Below are 20,028 nucleotides of genomic sequence, written 5' to 3' on the forward strand. Positions count from 1 at the left end.
TTACGAATTTATTTTAATAACAACTCGATCAAACAAATGACATTGAGTGATTTTGACTTATGAAAATCAGTGTATGTGTGGATTGTATCACATTATATGTAAATGAACTACATATACTAATACGCGTTAGCCAGAACAAATATACGATATAGGATTTTAATGTAATAAAATGGAAACCATGCGTTCAGCATGTTAAGCGTTGGCGTTAATACATGTTCATGTGCAGCATCAATGCCTTGTTATTCTGATGATTTGACCAATCACATGCAAGCAACTTATAGCTATGCTTCCATAGATATACTTACAACAGTATCAGCAGTAGCAGTATTCATTGGGACCAAGCATTTATTCTGTAAAAACCTGCGAGGTAATGGCCAATGTGACTGGTGGTGCAACTAACGGAATGACGTCAGCGCAAATTGAAGTACAAGTACCGGGTCCGTGTTTTGGTTTACTTTGTGCAAGAGCACCGCTCACGCGTGAACAATTGGTCATATCAAATAAAGATACTGCCTTCTTTGGTGGCGTTTCTGAGAAGTTATGGAGATAATATGTAAAACTGGACGGCAAGTGGCAAGATGATTGTTTCTATATTAGTGTAGGCATCTACCTTGAATACATTACATATGTTTTATTATTGTATAGCACTAAACATATCACATTCGGAACAAAGGTAACTCAGGTTTTATGTTCGTTGTATTTTAATAATGTAAATAATCCATCTAGTTAAAATCATAATTCAATTGTATATTCGTTGTCGAAAATAATCGGCCATAAATTGCTTACTTAATGCACAAGCCAATTCCTTTGTAATAATGCAGTTTAAATCTCATCTCGAATCAAGCACAGAAAAAACATCCGACTTCTTTTGTAAGTGAAAGTTATCCATTGTCTAATACGATGTTCGTGTAATGCGTTATTGTCATTTTTATGAAGTATATTTGATAGGATGCAAAAATAACATTGATTAAGCACTGTATTGATAATACAACTAGTTTGTAGGAGTAAATATCATTTTCATGTTTAGTACGTTGGGCTTATGTTCATATACGCCTAAAGTATTTTTTCTATGGCCAGACATTTGATTCCAAGAAACATTAATTACATCGCCCTGATATCGATAGTTAACGCTGTCGGAACTTGATAAAACACACTTAAGTTGATTAATTCGCAGTAAGTGCTTAGAGTTTAAGCTTAATGGAGAGTATTAACTAAAGTCAAATACAGTATAACACTTAATATGGATCAACTGTTGTTTCCATTAACAGTTTATAGACAAGAGCACGAAATTATGTTCTGACGAGCATTTACCGATGTATCGATGTGAGTGTTATACGTACGCTATTTACCACAACAATACAACATTAAAATACAAAATATCAACTAGTATAATAAATAATTCTAAATCAAAATATTTTTTGCTTGTTTCGTTTTTCTTACATACAATAAGTATGTTTTTCATATACTGAATGACTTATGTTTTTTTCTATAGTTTATCTTTTAATCACAAGAAGCTGATGTGTGTTCGTCTGGTGTACCACCCTTCTAAACAACCGCTTTCGTCTAACACCGACAATCAGAATACAATCGTATCGGCTGATTGGAAATACAGTATTCATTACAAATGTGTTTTGAGACGCGTAACTGAAGAGGGTTTCCTTCGAACAGCAGTCTGTTTGAATTCAGACTTTCGCAGAAAACGGAAAGCGATGCCTTCATGTCTGACTGTGACCTCATTGTTGTCACTGAGGGGGAAGCATCAAGATCGCACAATTTGAACACAGGTGGGATCACGTTTTTATGCTGACTTGTCTTGCTTTTCGTACCATATCATCTTTATTTCAAAAGAAACAAATTGGTACCCTTCAGTTTTAATACAAACGATAAAGATGTTTATTGAATTAGGTAGACAGTTCCTCCTCTTTCGCTTAAAGAAAACGAACTATAAGAACAAACATCTGCGTAAAAAAGGATAGAGGTATCACGTTGCCGTTACCCAAGTTATATTTCCTCTAATACATCCGCAACAAACCAGATTGTATTGATTGATTAACATCATCTTTAACACAAGATATCAATCAACAATATACCAAGGCTGTCATTCTGATATATAAATTGATAGAAAAAAGCAAAAAAGGCCCAACTCACGCTCAATTTATAGCCTAAAGTTAAACAACTTCGATCTTGGCGAACCTTGATTGGTACGAAACAAATTCCCCCCCCCCCCCCTAAAAAAATATAAAAATAAATAGATAAATGTATACATAAAAATAAATAAATAAAAACAAAAACAATCTCAATATATAGATGCGGTCCACGGATACACAACTGTCATTTGAAGTGAATGGACCCCTGGACAGAAGTATATTTCCTTGTGACTGTACATAGTGCAATTATGTTGACCGGATCAATGAGTTCATTTTTGTTTTGATACTTTCGGAAAATTTAACACGCTTCTTCAATCGAACGGAGTTATTAAAATTAAGGCTGTCTTCGCCTTTCGAGATTTTTCATCATGAAATACACTGTTGGTATAAGTTTGTTTGCACATCATTGTGGCAAGACGTTGAATAATTAGTTTCCATTTGAACGCCTAGATTTCAAACACTTAAAATGCCCTTTGACATTTAATGCTACCTTTCGAATAATAAAAGCAAATTTATGTTGCAGTATGTAAAGGGAATGCAATGCGTTCAATACATAACCACCTGTTATGTTTCATTCGAATATTCTTCGCCCGTAATAAATTCGATTTGTCTGGTAATTTGCTATTTAAAAGCTTTTTGTAACAACGTAGTTATAAAGACTGGAATGTTCCTTTTCATTATATTATCTGTCATTTTAGATGTTACAATAAATTTCCAATTCCTTGGCAAAGCAAAAATCTCCAATATAAATGGAGTTTTTAGATTGCATTGAAGGGATAGCAGTTATCGGAATAAAAAAGCGATAAATGCTTTACGGAATTACCGATCTCAAAAACTCGAAAAAGAAACAAAAAATACGAAAGAAGATTTAAGAGCATTTGCCGAAACTCGTTTTATTTTAACCGAAAAGTGCAAAATAATTAGAAATGGTTCCAACAAAGCACTGTGACTTTGCGGTGATTGATTCCATTTCCAGAATGATGCGTGCATTTAGAAACCAGGAAGTGAACTTATAAGTAAGTACCACCAAGAAGTATTATACATTTCTGAAATGATATTGCATCGTAAATTCTTAAAAAACATTTTATCTCAATTCTTATGTGTGTAAAACTACTAAATTTTTGGCTTTCCCCACCCATATTTGAATTGTGGATTTCTATAAAAATGTTCTCGTAAGCCGTATTTGTAGGAAGTGAAAGAAGATACTGCGCTTAATGCATTTTGTTTATATCATTTGGTATGGCAGCTCATCTGCAATTTCCTACTTACGAGTTTTTGCATAGACAAAAACTGTAAAAATAATCAGTCGTTCAGAAAACCCAGACTTGTGTTAAAACCTTTTGTTATGCGAACGGTTAAGTGTCATTTAATGATTAAATAAAAACTTGAATCAAACAGAGACATTCTTTTTGTGATCTTTAATTAACATCGAGTCTAAAACTTATTTCAGGAAGACGTTAACACGGCCGCATTGATGGAAAGAAGAAAACCGTTTAAAATTTTGTACTCATTACATAAACTTTACTGCAGTTTTAGATAATAAGCCTGGTGATAAATAAGCTTTGCATCTGACAGACCTGCATTATTGGATACAACAGATAATTATTCCAACCGGTCCAAGATAATGAACTACTGCAAATTGTATGAAACGTCAGCAATTTAAGAGGCAATACAACAAGTGCAGTAGAAAGATTTGTAGCGTTGGGTAAACAACATACGTTATTTTTGTTTTCCTTGGAATATTTACGTGTCGATGTTTCCAGGGTAATATTTTTTCTCTTGCAATCCATATATTCAGCACATATTCATCTTGTTATTTTATTTTTGTTATGCAGTAATATGTTATAAATGAGTAAATATGTATGTTAGTAAATTTGACTGATGTTTAATTATATAACATTTAAGCTGAATTGAACACAATCAAATTTGATGAGTTTATGGAATTAGCGCCATCTTTATATTTTACGGCGAGTTTGTGCATAAAAATGTCAGAACAATATTTCCAGCAGGAAAAAATGTTTTGAGTGAACTAACGATATGAGAGTAACCTTTATCAACGAGATTGGGTTATGGACAAATGTGTCAACAGTCATTGCATTTAAGACGATTGAAGAAAAGGCTTTTGTTTACACAAACGTAAATGCAATGAGCACTGGCATGTTATTCATTACTTGTTTTTGATTGTTTTATTTTTTCTTGACGTATCACTCTCTCAGTTTCCCTTCCAGAATGTATACAACAGTATTTTCATAACCTGTTGGAAATTGAGATTGAAGATTTATTGTCTGGCTAATTACAGCAGTTGCAAAAAACAATTTTTCCTGTTTATCATTTGATTTTATACAAAACTACTAAACAGACTGGAAGGCGCATTTTTGAGATTTCTGCTCTAATTTTCTGGCTTATTATCCGAGGGACGGCAAAGAACGCTAATATGAATAGGTTAATAGCTTATAGACATAATTCCAGATATGTGTTCAAATTTGCTACTACGAACTGGTTTAAACAATCTTATGATATGATATTGTACGCGTTTGACCATTATAACATGTTACTCTAAAAATAATAAAGAACAATAACCCTTATGCAGACCATATCCTAAAGTAATAGAATGTTTGTCTTTAAATTAAAGTAACACTGCAACAGTCGCGGCTCAATGTCATGCTTGATACAACTTGAATGCTCTCAAATTAAACATAAATAAAGCGGTTTTTCGCAAGGTCATTGAAGGTAACAGCGTAAATGAATCCTTTTCAAGAAGAAGCGACCAATCCGTCTTTCTCGAAAACGACGTCAATAAAGCAATTATTGCATTATTTTGGTAATGGATAATCGACAGTGAAAACAAGTCTAGCCACACGTTGATCAGTTTGTCAACTCCGAACAACTTAAAACGCTTATAAATGACGAACACAAAACAAGCGAAAGAGCACTTTCATTCTTTAATCCGAACAAAAATGCCATTGTCAGATGTTATCGACAACTATGAAAATTGTCTGTAGTCCCATGTATCAACTTGAAATTCGTTCAATAACTGCCAATACTTGGTTGACGCGTGTTTCTGTCGCCAGCTTTCAATGGAGAATAAATTGCTCCCGGGAAACATTGAACAAAGATTGATGAAACACGTACGCGTTAAACATCTTCTATATGCTGCTAATTTATTTTTATATTTTCGATGCATTGCTCAGCCCGGTATACAGTTACATGTTTATTGGTGTCATCAGGCCAATTCATGAACGCAGAAATGAATAAAATCGTTCCCTGATTACAAAGATTCTGTTATGGATCAAGTCCAAACATTCGACAAAGAAAACACAAAGACAGCAAACATAAATCATCAATCAACATATCATCAATGATAATTGTTCGGGTAACCGCAGTGGCACTGTGAATAAAATAAACAGGATATTTGAGAAAAAAAATAGTTTTTAAGCGTTGAACATTACAAATGTACCAAGCAGTATGTCAGTAAAAATATATATTCGAGTGTGTTGACCATTCCTCAATATTTAGTTAAGCTTTGTCTAGTTGTATTCACATGTAAGTGGCTTTCAACATGAACATTGAATAGATGGACTTATCTCTTATAAATGTGTTATAGGAAAGAAATTGTTTCTTTAGGTAGCGATGTATATTTATAAGTAAGACTTTGTGGAATATGTCAGAAATGCAGAAATGATGTTTTCTTGTGTCTCGGAGTTTTCAAATACCATTTACGATATTTCTTATTCAAAGATGAACATAAATGGACAAAGACAAATTCAAATTTTGTTTAGTACAATAGTTGTCAAAGACGATTTAACAATTATTTTCTGCATTTAACTTTACATTTCGTACTTTTTCATTCCTTCAACTTCCCCACACCATAACTAACCCTACTCATAGGTTACCCTTACCCAACAAGTACAACTTCACAAAATAGTTTTATACGGAATGGAGGAATAAGTACACAATATATACCAGTCGCCATTATCATAGTTCCTATCCAGAAATCATATCCCACTTGTTGCAATGGAACAGTAAATCATTTCTCTTGCATATCGGAAGAGACGCCAATCAATTTAGAAATTGTAGGACTGTTATATTAATTGTCCACCATTAGCTGGGTTGCAAATAATTATGATGTGCGAATATAATTGTCTCCTCTCGAGTAATGATCCCATTACGACTACTTATCATTTACGGAACGGCAACATTGAAGAGCAAATTTGAAAAAAAAGTTTATTTTAATTGAAACATGGGAAATGTTATTCAAAATGTATTCAACATTATAATATACATGTAGTTATAACTTTCATGTTTTGTTCAATCTAGTTGTGAAATAGCACTCTTAACGAATAATATAGTTCTGATCTAATGGTCGAGACGCTTTTACGTGTCAAACCGCAGATCATTACATGAGTGGTCAATTTATACGGATCTTATGAAACCCGTTTTCTAAAGTGATACAAAGGAGTCAGGGTTAATAAATTTCGAAATCGAAGAAGTCGAATGTGATTAATACTCCATCCCTTATCGTTTGGTGGACAGAGTAGTTGCAAGATATTACAAAAAGCCTTTATTCTTTAGTGCGGAAGATGAGTATTTAAGAAGACGCAAAAGTTGCCTGAGCATCACGCAGCTTTGGATTTATAGCAGATTTGTTTCCTGGTTATCCTGGACCAAATTCCGAACTATCCTTCGGGAAGAATATTGTTTGAACGGAAACGCTGATAACTAATAATGTGAAATAAATCACCGTAACATCCTGATAAATTCATTTAAATATACATTTATTGCATATAGTAGCTTCGATGTTTAGGTTGCTATGCCTTTTTATGTATAAGACCAATGTTATTACCGAACAAGAAAATTACTGCACTGTTACTGTATTGATAGAAATCGGTATTTGCAATATTACTAATGGTAAAGCTGGCATAATAAACTCGTGCTTCGTTTTCGTTATTACTGATTGATTTATTTTTGCGTCTATCTGCAAGTATTTCTGAACAAGAGGACACTGATATGGCTTTTATAGCCTGTACCGTAATCTGTGTTTTACGACCAGAAACAAACACAGTGTGTTCAGACGTATATCATTTATCATTGATTGGCTAGGCTTTATGTAATATTATTATGTGAATGTCTGTATTGGTCTTAATATTTTACAAAGTCATTTAATCTGTAATTTGAAACAAAACAAAACGTTGACATCGAATACATGCGTTTTCCTTTTATCTATTTCCGAACTTATCCGAGTACATAGAGTAGCTAAACAAACAAGCGAGTTCTCTGATAACCTGAATGTGATAGTTAATCATTAAAGCAGCTTTTATGTAAGCACGTATTGTAAACGAATGGTTTAAAACCTATAAACGTATAATCAGTCGACAAAAGACATCAAATGTAATCATACCAGACATGCTTTGATTATTTGGATTATTTTCTATCTTGTAGTCCAGAAGTTGAATGTTTAAACATAAAGTGCGTTTTAAAGAATAGTGTCAACGCCAATGACACGGAACACACAAATAACCTTAACAAACCAGAAACACGGAACAACAACAAAACACACCACTAGCAAGACACTACATACAAAGTATATGGAACTAATTGTGTTCATCAAGGATTGATAGGTACCGCATTGGACTGATCAGTCAAATGTAAATGTACTGGGGGTTTCTTCTAGTTTGTGAGCACATCTTAACACTTATCTCAACAATCGCGAATAAAACTAAGTAAATGGTAAATCTTATCAATGGTAAATCTTTATACCACAGAAGGACCTTACAATAATATTTATACACACCTACATCTACTAATCTTGAAATAGTCATTGACACATTTGACGATGAATCGCATTATGTTCCTTGAATTCAGGTTTATGTGTTTATTTTAACTTGCTTTTCGCATAAATATTGTATATGTTTAGATCGGAATGGTTAACGGCATATGTTAATGCAAACACAACCAATACTTCATCATAGGATTTTCGTTGTTGTAAACATTTTTTAAATAATAGCAATCCTTCCATTTAATAACTGCTTGCGTGGGCTACTAAAATATGGATCCCGTTGGGAATGTGCTCTTACTTTTTCGATTCAAATCTGACAATATTAGACAAGATATAATTTTGAATCGTCTGAATGTATAATTAATCAATTACTTCAGGTCGATTTATACATGTAATGCACCAATTTAAGGAATCACGCTTACTTTGAGTGCATTTATGATGTCGTCAAAGTAAGTTAACATCAACAAACTAGAATAATACAATTTCGTCAAACGTCACGTATTATTGATATATTCAATTTTGCTAAAATCTTTAAAACAATTATAAATTATAATGTATTTAAACATTACGCTCGTTACAGTACATTCCACAAGTCAATTTAAACATAAACATAATGGCATACAAGAAATATAAATACTACAGCAAATTCATCTTTCGGAAAAAGAACGCGAAAAACTGAACGATATTAATGCGTTCAAGATTACGACCATCTCCATCACGTTTATAATTCGTATTGTCAGGCTTAAACGGACATTTTGCATCGATTTCCCAACTTTTTTAATTACACAATGAACTTCGAAAAGAGATATGTTCGAATGACAAGCATATAAATCAAACCTCAAGGCAAATAAAACAACCTCTCTCTTGTTTCTTCAATATGTTTTATGAAACTTACAAGAAAGCCCAGTAGTTAAATGCCTAATCATAAACCCTATTCCGTGGCACAGGGCCGAAGGCAGAAACACAGAAAAACAACATCCATACACACGCACATCCAAAACAACATATAACATATAAAATATATACAAATGGGTGTTTGGTACGACAAAGAAACATTCATCAAAATTTGATTATACTTGGATTTTGAACTAGTTTACGTGCACGAAACTCTAAACACGCTCGAATGAAGTTAAAACGTAGAAATAATCTGATCAATGTATGCATTAACTGAAGGAAACTTTAGAATAGAACACAACATCAGGTTCTTTTGTGATTAAGGGTCCCAACTTACTGTTAACATTAAATATCCAACACATTCTGCCTTAGTAAGTCAAAGGTTTTAATCTGTATGGTCATTTAATTTCATAATAAAAAGCATCATTGTTTTAACGCAAATATGTTTTAGACGAGCACTTCATTTGCATTTCCGTATGACAACACTGGACACTGGACTGGGATAGTTGTTCAACATTTTATTCGGATGATTATTCATTATTTATTTAAAAAATACGTCTGGTTTCGTCCACATGCGTTTTTTATTTTTTTTTACAAAATCCGTTGCGTCTAAAAGTATATATGAAACTAGGTTAGCTCAAACAAATTTCAAACAAATCTAATAACATTTAAACAAAACACAAACAAAAAGGTTCATTAATACATGTTAATGTACATATTCCTTTTTACTTAAACTGAACAGACAATTGCCATCTGTTTTTTTTTTCTTTTTTCTTTAATGTCTGAACAGTTGTGATTAATATATTTCATGTTGAACAAATATTGGTCAAACATATTTACTTAGCACCCATGACTTCAACAATCTTTTTATTGATGATCTTTTGTTCGATTGTAAACGTGAACAGTATGTGAGTTTTACCTTGGGTTTGCTTTTTGATAAACATTTCTGAGAATAAGGCCATACAAAAATTATCGACGTTAAGTTTGCATGAATACAAACCTGTTTTTGAAATTTAATTATATTATTATCCATCTAAAATTTATCTTAAAAACGCGAGTGGTTCAAAAACCTTATGAATTGTAAAATGTAATAAAAGCCTTTTTGGTTCTACAAAAAGCTAGACATTGTAATAATGACTTTTTGTTACATTAAATGAGAAACAGTTTTAATCTCTATTTTTTTTCAATGTTGTTCGAATGTCTTACAAAAAGAGTTTTCTTTGGTCGAACCATATTTCATGACATGAAAAACATGCTCGTTTTGGGCTGATGTTGAGCTAGTAAAACAGGATATTTGTCTTTTAATTAATTAATAAACGGAAATCGAATGATGGAGTAAAAAGATGTTGGTACGAAGGCAACGTCAACAATGCAATTGTTGCAGCGTCCATCGAGCTGTTTCTCTCACTGTGACGTTTTAAACATGTGTTTATACATTCGCCAATATCCCACACCAGAAAGCTCATTGCAAACCTATCACAAACGGTTGTATTAGTTTTACAACACGAATTGCACGTTTACGCACATATATGTCACATTTCAGATATAAATTATTTATAATGATAAATAAGCGTTCTATATTGTTTGCATGAGTGTTCTAAATATGAACAATTCATTATTTGTTCCAGTTTAGCCCCGAAGGTCGCAATGCCATCGATGACATACAAGGAAGAAAGTTGGTGATATGCTGTGATGGACCTACAGGCTAGGCGGGTGAGATTCTTGGTCTGAGTGAAGTATGTGTCTACCATTCCACTGAATGAACGAAACGACAAGCCAAACCCTTGTACAAAAAACCTGAAATCCGGGTTCACAAAATTGGATTTGACATTTCTGCCTATGTGTCATCAACTTTGCTGAGTGGAAAACTGATTCTAAGGTTGTCAAAGCATTGAAAACAGTGTTGGATAAATCAGTGAGTCAAATATTTTATCTCTGTAAATTATTTGTAATTCCAATTCGAAATGAACGTACTAGTTTAAGTTGATTATACTTTTATAAGTTATCTGTATTTAAGTAAGCTGTTCTAAGTATGTTTATGTAAATAATCTGTGTGTTGTTCATGCCTGAAATGGCCTGGAAGTATTATTCAATTTAAACATATTTATCTGTAGGGCTTTTATGGCTGTTAGATAAACAATTCATTTAAACATTGATTAAGTCATGAACATAAAGACCAGTAAAAGTAGGTTTACGACTAAATGAATATTTCAGATGATGAGCAATATATTTCTCAAATGTTTCAAAATTTAAAACGATTAGAAGAATCCATCATAAGTGATTCGTTCTGCCTAAACAATATAAAGTTTAGTCATCGTCTGTATGAGATCAGCATTTCCCAGAAAACGGAAACCGCCGCCTACATATCTGAATGTGACCTTTTTGTTGTCACTGAGGGGGAAGCATCAAGATCATTCAATTTCAACACAGGTAGGAATCAGTTTTAATGCTGTCTTTTACTACCAAATGGATGTCAATTTGATTAAAAGAGATTACATTAGTGTTAAATGTGTTGAATCGAATTGTGTAATCAGTTCCATTTGTAAGTTTGCGCAATAGTTCGTATGAAAATGAATATTCATGGCAAACGCATCTTTTATGAAAGTACCACATCGTTAGGTTTCCCGTTTGATATCCTTGAAGTTGTGATCCAAGAACAATGGGTGTTGTATACGTAAGTGTTTGATTATGTCGTTGTACTAAAGGTCTTGGTTAACATGGAAAACTCGTATTCAATCATTTGTTTTGATCAGAAAAGGGCGGCGATATAATAAACACGACGCTAATTGTTTGTTAGTTTGAATTATTCAATTCACCACTAAATTAATTAATTATTGTCATTAATAAAGATGCACATACTTATAAAGCAATGAATGATTGTGACCACCTCTGACAGACAGCCTTTCACAAGTGTCCATGCGACGACAGGCTGTCTATAAGTAAATGTTGATTTTGAAATAGCTGTTATTTGAAAATAAATTAAAATGAGTTTTTGAAAAAGTATTTTTCTAAGATATTTTCCATATATCCAATACTGATGAAAAAATGAAGATTTTAAGCTAAACTTTGATGGTTTCGCAAACATGAAATGTGGTCATAAAATTTTCGGATTTTATGTATAAATGTCTAAACATATATTTTCTGACATTAATCTTACTTGTACCGTAGAATGATGTATCTGGTGCATTGCATTTCGGGGCATCATGAAAACCCTAGTGTTTGTTTTGAAAAGTATATATGTACAGAGCTGTTTGTTGAGTTTTGTGCACTTGCTCGATGATAACGATAATAGCAATGAGATAAAACAATAGCTATTAATGCTTCAATTATGTTAAGAAAATATATATATAAAGAATTGGTATGTTTATCAAGAATTGTTAGGTACTGCCTTAGAACGGTCAGTAAAATGTAAATTTACTGGGGGTTTAAACCAGTTGATGTGCACAAACCTCACTCTTATCCCAACAATCCTTAATAAAGATAAAACGCAAAGGGTAAATCTTATCAAAATATGCGTTAACTTGAGGAAACTTATCAATAAAACAAATAATAATAAAAAAAGAAAAGGTAAACCCCAAGTACTTCTATGATTAGAGATCCCAAATCTATCTGCAGACGGAGGGAAACAATTCAGAGTACCTAATGCAAATACTTTTCAAAGATACGATGCAGTCATTGTAAGAAACCAAAAATATCACACACAGTCTGCCTTATAAAATAAAAGGTTAAGCCTGTTAAGAGAGGCAAACCTTAAGAAATCATCACAATCTAAATAACGCCTCCTATTCCCAGTTCTCATTTTTATTTCAGTAGAGTAGGTTATACACAATGTGTTTTAAACAATGAGCTTGATGTTTTATTAATATTCCGAAACAGTACACGAATAAATGCCTTTTTGATAAAGCGGAGGTTCATTTTGGAATTGTGATCGATCGAATGTCTTTATTTTAAATAGGAGATGTTGGATCATTTATAACTGACGGATTTGTTTTTTTCCCCAACAGACCTTGCTCAAAAGGAACTTGCATCTCTGTTTGATAATATTTACTAAGCCTATGCCCGAACCAGACCGAAGTGGAAATATTTGTCGTTTCCTATGCATAGTGCGTGTGAATAAGATCCAATTAAAAATACATGTTATTTCATTTCGACCCACTACTAAAACAAATGGTTTTATTTTGATAGTTTCAGGTTATAAAGTTTTTGTTTTAATCGACGTAATTGATTTGTCGGAGTGTTGATCGTGAGATTGCAATATCTATATGATTGGACTTTCCATTGTTTCCTAGATGGTCAGAGTTCATTAGTTGAATTACATTAACACGTATATATACTTATCTTCGTGCCCTAGTGTCATTTTCGTAATTATCGACTTATTTACAATTGACGTTTTGGAATTGCTCTAGACAGTATTTTTCTATTTCTATTATTCTAGAATAGAAAAAAGCTCCTCATTTGATCTGAACTCGTAGGATTTTGTGCCAGGAATTACTCTGGCTTTCTAATAATTAGAAAGTAAAGAATGTCTGTCATATCTCAAACACTGTTATAGATTAGGAAAAGTACAGATCAATCCAAAATATTAAATCGTTTTAACAGTATGTCGGGCAACAATGGTCGTTTATTGAACGAATAACTTAAAAAAATATATATATGTGTACTCGACACTTGGATATATGTGTTATATCATATATCTCCGTTAGAGAGTAATTCTTCCATACGATAAAATATTTTTAAAATTCATGAATCGTAAAACTATACGCATTTATTGGAGATTACTTTCAGTTTGAACACAACAAAAGTGCAATCGCAATGTTGCCTCCTCTCGACACTGGCAATTTCGTTCTCTTTAAGGTTTCACGCAAAGCGCTGGAGGATTCGAACGCATGAGGCCTGCTGTGACCGATTTCGTCGCTCAGATGAAGTTAACTAGTCTCCTATAGTTTTCTATTATTCCAATATTAGTTTCCACTGTTCAGTGATCGGTTTTGCCTAGACAATCGAATTTACTCTTTTTTGGGCGACCTATCCGTGATGTATCTGAGACAAGGTGTTGACAATGAGTGCTTCATAGGCGAATAGATGCTGATCCATAGTTAGGTAGATTACAAGGTTGTGCCGATCCTTTGCCTTTCAGTTTATTTATTTTGCAGTATATTTCGGTCTATAAAAACACCTGTCGGCGATGCATCATGTTGTCAAAAGTAATTAGAGATCCCATTAATGACTAATTGTATACATTATTTTCAATCATCATCGTGGTGCGTAAAGACAAGACACGTGTGTACACCATCCTGTCAGCAACTGCAACATTTAGCCGTGCAGCAAATGAAACCTGATCTACTGGTCATTTGATTGCTCAGCCGCAACTAGTCGTTGATCGGGCTCATCCAATTTCAAGCCTATCGCCGTATCAGCAGTGAATAATTACCAATGCGTCGCCCCTCAATCACTGAAAAACTGTCAAATCTATCACTAAATGATCGGTGATCGTACCCTTTTTTCAAATATAGAATATAGTTGTTCCACATATCTCATCGATCGACAACCTGTCGCAAATCAAATCAATTACTAATGGGTGTTTCCGTTTTTTTATGAGAACAACCGATTATGACATACATACCTATTCACTAGCATTACCAACTTTAGTATATATACATATACATTCTAAATTACCATTAGTTTAAGTACATGTCGTTTATTCAACGTATTACATTTGTTCTCCTGAAATCTTATTAAGGTTATCATGACAAGGCTTATCCAATTAATCGGGATCCAGTGCAAATTCTATGTCTATCATGAAAGGATATTCAAGACTTATATGCGTATGACGACAGTATGAATCTCATATTGATTACCTCAATAAGAAATAGTATTCATTTTATCAACTTAGACTTTTACATTTATTTCAAAGGTTCAGAAAAGTGCAAGTGAGGGCGAAAATATGAAGATATGGGCGTGTATGGATTAGAAATAATTTGAACAAATTGTACAAATACTATTTTTCGTGTCAACAGTATTACTTGTCGTTGGAATAACCTTCTAATCAATAGTTTTACAACTCCTACACTCACAGAAAGCAATCAAACTGTCCATTATTTATTATGTTACAGTAGTTACTCATTATACAGCACTCTGCGAAGGTTGATACAAAGAAATTCCAGGACAATCATTAACTTGTTGCACCATTGAGTGTAATTACGACGTGCCAACATTACTGTTCATAATTGTTTTCCTCAAAATTATAATCCCATTACATCTGTAAATCATTCTTGGTCTTAAAGTATTCATTGACAGCTCTGATGGATGATACAGTTCTGACAAATTTTACAGACAATACCATCATACATGCAAAACAGGATGGGTACTTAAACAAATGGTTCATGGAAATAATCCAACACAAATCTACTTATCATTTTTTTGAAATTTACAGTTAAAAATTACGTGTAAATCATTTCGTATTGAAAAGGTATTCTATATTTAAACAGAAAACAGGTCCGTGTTCAAACATTGTAATATCTATCTATATAAAATTTAATGATTCTTGTTTGTTGGGATCCTTTGTGCTAGCATATTCAATAAAAAATCAATATTATTAAAAACAAGTTTACGATCAGTTCCACAGGGAAATGATATTATTTCGTATATTCACTTCCATGGTAATAACAACTTCTTTTATCTTTATTATACATAGCGTTTGAAGGCTTAAAACCGAATTGTTATCCCAATTTCTTAAACTGCTGCCTGTAACATAATTAAATTTATCTCGAAACATGAAAAAATCTACTTATGAATAATTACTCTTCATTTTAGTTGGTTTACTAATTTTATCTGTCTTTATTAATAACAACTTAATAAAACGATAATTGCGAACGAATACAACATAATTAAACAAATATTCAGGATATTGCGTAAATGGTTGGAAACGATAAAATGTTAAAGTGATGACATGTTTCCTTCTAACTTTGATTTTTAGCGGTTAAATAATCAACGCTCCAAAGTGGCAACGCCATTAACTGCTAGCACTGGCATATGTCCCCGCAATCAAACTTGATGTCAAAGATTGAACAAATAACGAATGAGTACCTTTATATAACTCACAGATAAATTGTACCTTGAGTTTTTAGACAAGTCCATTGTGATCTTGTAGGGTGATGCGGTTGAGTACTTTAAAATACTTTGATATTTTTTACTTAATTTATTTATTGATCTGCTGTTCTTCTATGTTTCTTGTTTGTGATTTTATGTTCTATGTCTTTGGCGTTTACTCAGTGCCATTAAACCGGGTTTATGTTTAAACGTTTTGCTACTGAGCTTGTTTCTGCAGCTTTTGCTACTGAGCTTGTTTCTGCAGCTTTTTGCATAAATATTCACACTTATATTTGCTTTGGTGAGGCTCATAATTGCGATGTTGTGATTTTTGGTAAGTGTTGGGCAAGGAGTGAGGTTATGGTCAAATGACCTAGCCAAATCCCCCCCCCCCACCCCCCTGCCAACTGTTGCATCGTTTTTCACTGAATTGTATCTGACTGACTGGCAAATCCCGGTCAATCAGAATATCAAAAACAGCGAGCGTAATAAACATGGTCTAATGAGTTGATTACCTTCGCTTACATCTGACATTTGAATAAGGAGTTATAGTGAAATGTTTTGGACATTAAGATTGGCTGACTATGTCGTAGCTGAAAACAAATTAGTTGTGGAAACAATACATTTAATCGAGTCCAAGACATACCTTAGCTATGGCCACAAGATAACTTTAAACTTGGAGCAAGAGAGTAAGTCGCGACCACGAGTAAGTCGTGGCTACGAGATAGTCGTAAAAACGAGATGTTAAGTCATGACCACTATTTAACAGTAGCACACATTCCACTTCAATGTCTCCGTACGATTAAGAGCTACGGAAAAAGTTAACTATTCAGTAACTGATTAAAGACGGTGATCAGTATACTTACAAAATTCATCTCACATATTATCTACTATTATCTCACGTAATGACGTCAATAAAAAGAATGGGAGGCGAAAATTACGTTGCCATTATTGTGGATAGATTTAAAAGCATAGATGGATGATATTGATAGTTCAAACGATAATGTGTTGCTTTTGACGGAAGCTTCCCTAACCTTTACAAACCTAAGAGCTTTCTCCACTTATGTATATTTTCAAACAAGTGAATTGACTCAAATAAAAACCTCAACTAATCAAGAAGACTATTCACCATTATTGACATTTATACAATGAAGGAAACGAATGGGCGGTGCACTATAACGTTACCACAAATTCCTTATACGTGTACTTCTCAGTCGAAATGGGCAGAATGGGTCTGTTTAAAGTGAACGAAGAACTAATGAATTAGTGTTGAAGCTTGACGACGTACAGAAGCTGTCAACCAAGTTTAAAAAGCTCGTGATATGCAATGATGATCGTTACCTAAAATAACTAAGAATCTTAACAGAGCACTCGCCGAATGGGCAAGGCCCGAGCGCGAGTATAAATAAGCTTACACACACCCATGATGATCGCACGGGCCTTGTAAAACAGATTCTAAGATTTTTGTTATCAAACTAGCGTTACCCTGAGAGCTATCGAACGAATGAGGAAATGTTCATAACCCGGAATATTCGGGTACACAACATTGGATTGGACCGTTTACTACATTGATATTTATATAAAAATATGCACTCAAAATGCACTATTTCGGACTTGAAATGTTTATACCCTGAGCCATGCCAACATTTGAAACCATCTCTGTATCTTAGGGAGAGTCAATATCAGAAGATGGTGCGCCTAAAGGTGCCCCTTTGTTAACCCCAATCTAACTTGAATTTATTGACTCGCTCCTGTTGGAATCATGAATCATTCCTCACTCTTTAAGCTAAGAAATGCAATAACTGAATACAATATGTAAACGTTCTCTGTAAGCTATGCCCTTGCGCAATAAGCAAATCCGTCCATCGCAAATCTTCAGTAATCTAATATCAATACAAAATTTATTGCATTTATGTTCCAAAATTTAACAATGCTTTTCAAAAAATAATGTGTTTCCGCATTTTAAAATTGGATGTTATTAAAATATTTTCTACCCGAATCACTGCAAATTCTTATAAGACTTTGAGGGTTTCGCAGTAAGTGGAGACTATGTCTTATCTAACCACACATTCAGTTAAAATCTTAAATACATTGTGTACTGCATACTAAATTAGAAAGTGAGAGCTGAATGAAACAAGCCCATAATTAAGATGCTTCAGCTGTGAGTATGTGAAAGTATGAGACCCTTAAAAATATTCGCTGAGAAAAATATGCCATCGGTTCTAGTCTGCAAATGAAATAACACTTTTGTGTATGTGATGTCAGCAGCCAGGATGATTTATATGTTTTCTGTAATATGATGTCAAACCATAAACACATACCAACTGCTGAGAAATGCACGTCATTTGTGATAAGGCACCAAAGTTTTACCAGTTTTGTTTACTAATTTTCTTTGAAAACCGCTATATTTAATGCGTAGAGATAAGTGTTGTTTATGATCCCTTTCTGCAATGTAAGCGATACAGTAGACAATAAATCTTAACTGAATAAATTCATGACCTACATCACTTTATGCTGAAAAAATAAAAACTGAGAGTGAAAGGAGTAAAACCAGCATGAACAATTATGTTTGTGTTCGTTTTTATCCGGAATTATTTCATATTAAAACAGAAAAAACACTTAAAATGGCCGGTATCATCAGAGCTGATCTTTCATTTGATGAATTTCAGCTTTATGATAAATGGCTGCTTTGTTCCTCTGAATGATATTGGCTTACAGATGGGAAAATGTCTACATAATAAGTGACTAAAACATCAAATTTCATTTCAAACTTCATATAATTTTTTTTTAAAACAGCAAGCTTAAAAAGTACTTGTTTGCACCCGTTGTAACCCTTCAATAGTGCTGTGTTTTCTACACTTATCTTTAATAATCTTCTTTTATCAAAATATCGGTGTTTGTTTTCCTCAGTAACAAAATAGGTAAGTATGACGGTAATGTTATCCTATCAGTGTTTCTTGTCAGCGCTTAGATTTTTAGTTCACTTTTATTGTCCATGTCTGCTTGCATGGAAATAACTAAGTCTGCAACTTCCTTTAAATCATATGGAAGCTCTAATTTTGACAGTATGCCAAATAATTTAACATCAAAAACTTCGAAATCATTTAAAGCTATTTTTGCCACTAAATCAGACAGTTCGTCTGTAACGATACGTCACCAACTGACATTTCTGTTTCTTTACTGTTCTAAAAACATACCTTTTAATCACACAATTAGTACGCTATTTATATCAATACACGATGATTCCCCCATAAGAACCGAAAATGTTGCTTCCCATTCAGCGATGTCACAGAGATCACAGTCAGATATGTATGCGGAAGTTTCCGTCATCTGAGAAAGGCAGGTGACGACTGAACTTTATCTATTGTTAAGGCATAATGGATCCCTGGTATTGGCTTCATTGGGCCTTTTGTACGTGTTGAAACATTAAAGAAGTCTATTGCGCATCATTTGAAATAAACATTGAGTTAAAATCTAAGGCTTCATGATTTTATTTTCATGATTACTATCATTTTTGTAGGTTACTCATTATGCTTTACTTGTGATATAAAAATGGAAACCCAGCAGTTAAAGAGAAACGAAATTTGATTGTTTAATTAAACAACAATCAGGATTGTTTAATTTAACAACAAACAACAGATAAACATTGTTCAAATTGAATGTTACATAAAGTCCGAGTTCTGGGAGTAATAACATTACATTACATACTTACAATCGTCTATTGTAATGTGAATTACTTAATATATATACAAATGTTATTTATACAACTGTATTCAGTAGCATTCATTTGGTGCTGGAATTGCAAACGTGTTTCAGAAAAAGTTTTAACTCACTGATTCGATTCACACAGTTTTCATTGTTTTAAAAATCTTCGAATGGGATTTTCTCACTGCGAGCGCAATACACCTTGAGTTTTCAAACAATTTTAAGGTGAATTTGAACATTGAATCTTCAACGTCAATATCAATGTTGTGGACTGGGATATCAGGTTTTGATACAAGAGTTTGGCTGCTTTGTTCGATTGCAGTCAGGGCCGCGAATGCCGCAGTGGAATGGTATACACATTCATCACTCAGACCTGGCCCGTTAAGACTGTATGTCCACAACATATCATCAACTTTC

General features: G+C 33.3%; 1 pseudogene; it reads left to right on the top strand.

Annotated features, from left to right (window-relative positions):
* Positions 1–12,868, top strand: part of LOC128242953 (uncharacterized) — a 46,288-nt pseudogene extending 33,420 nt beyond the window's left edge.
* Positions 12,869–20,028: the final 7,160 nt, after the last annotated feature.

Source organism: Mya arenaria, chromosome 8 (genome assembly GCF_026914265.1).
Source record: "Mya arenaria isolate MELC-2E11 chromosome 8, ASM2691426v1".
Classification (NCBI taxonomy): Eukaryota; Metazoa; Mollusca; class Bivalvia; order Myida; family Myidae; genus Mya; species Mya arenaria.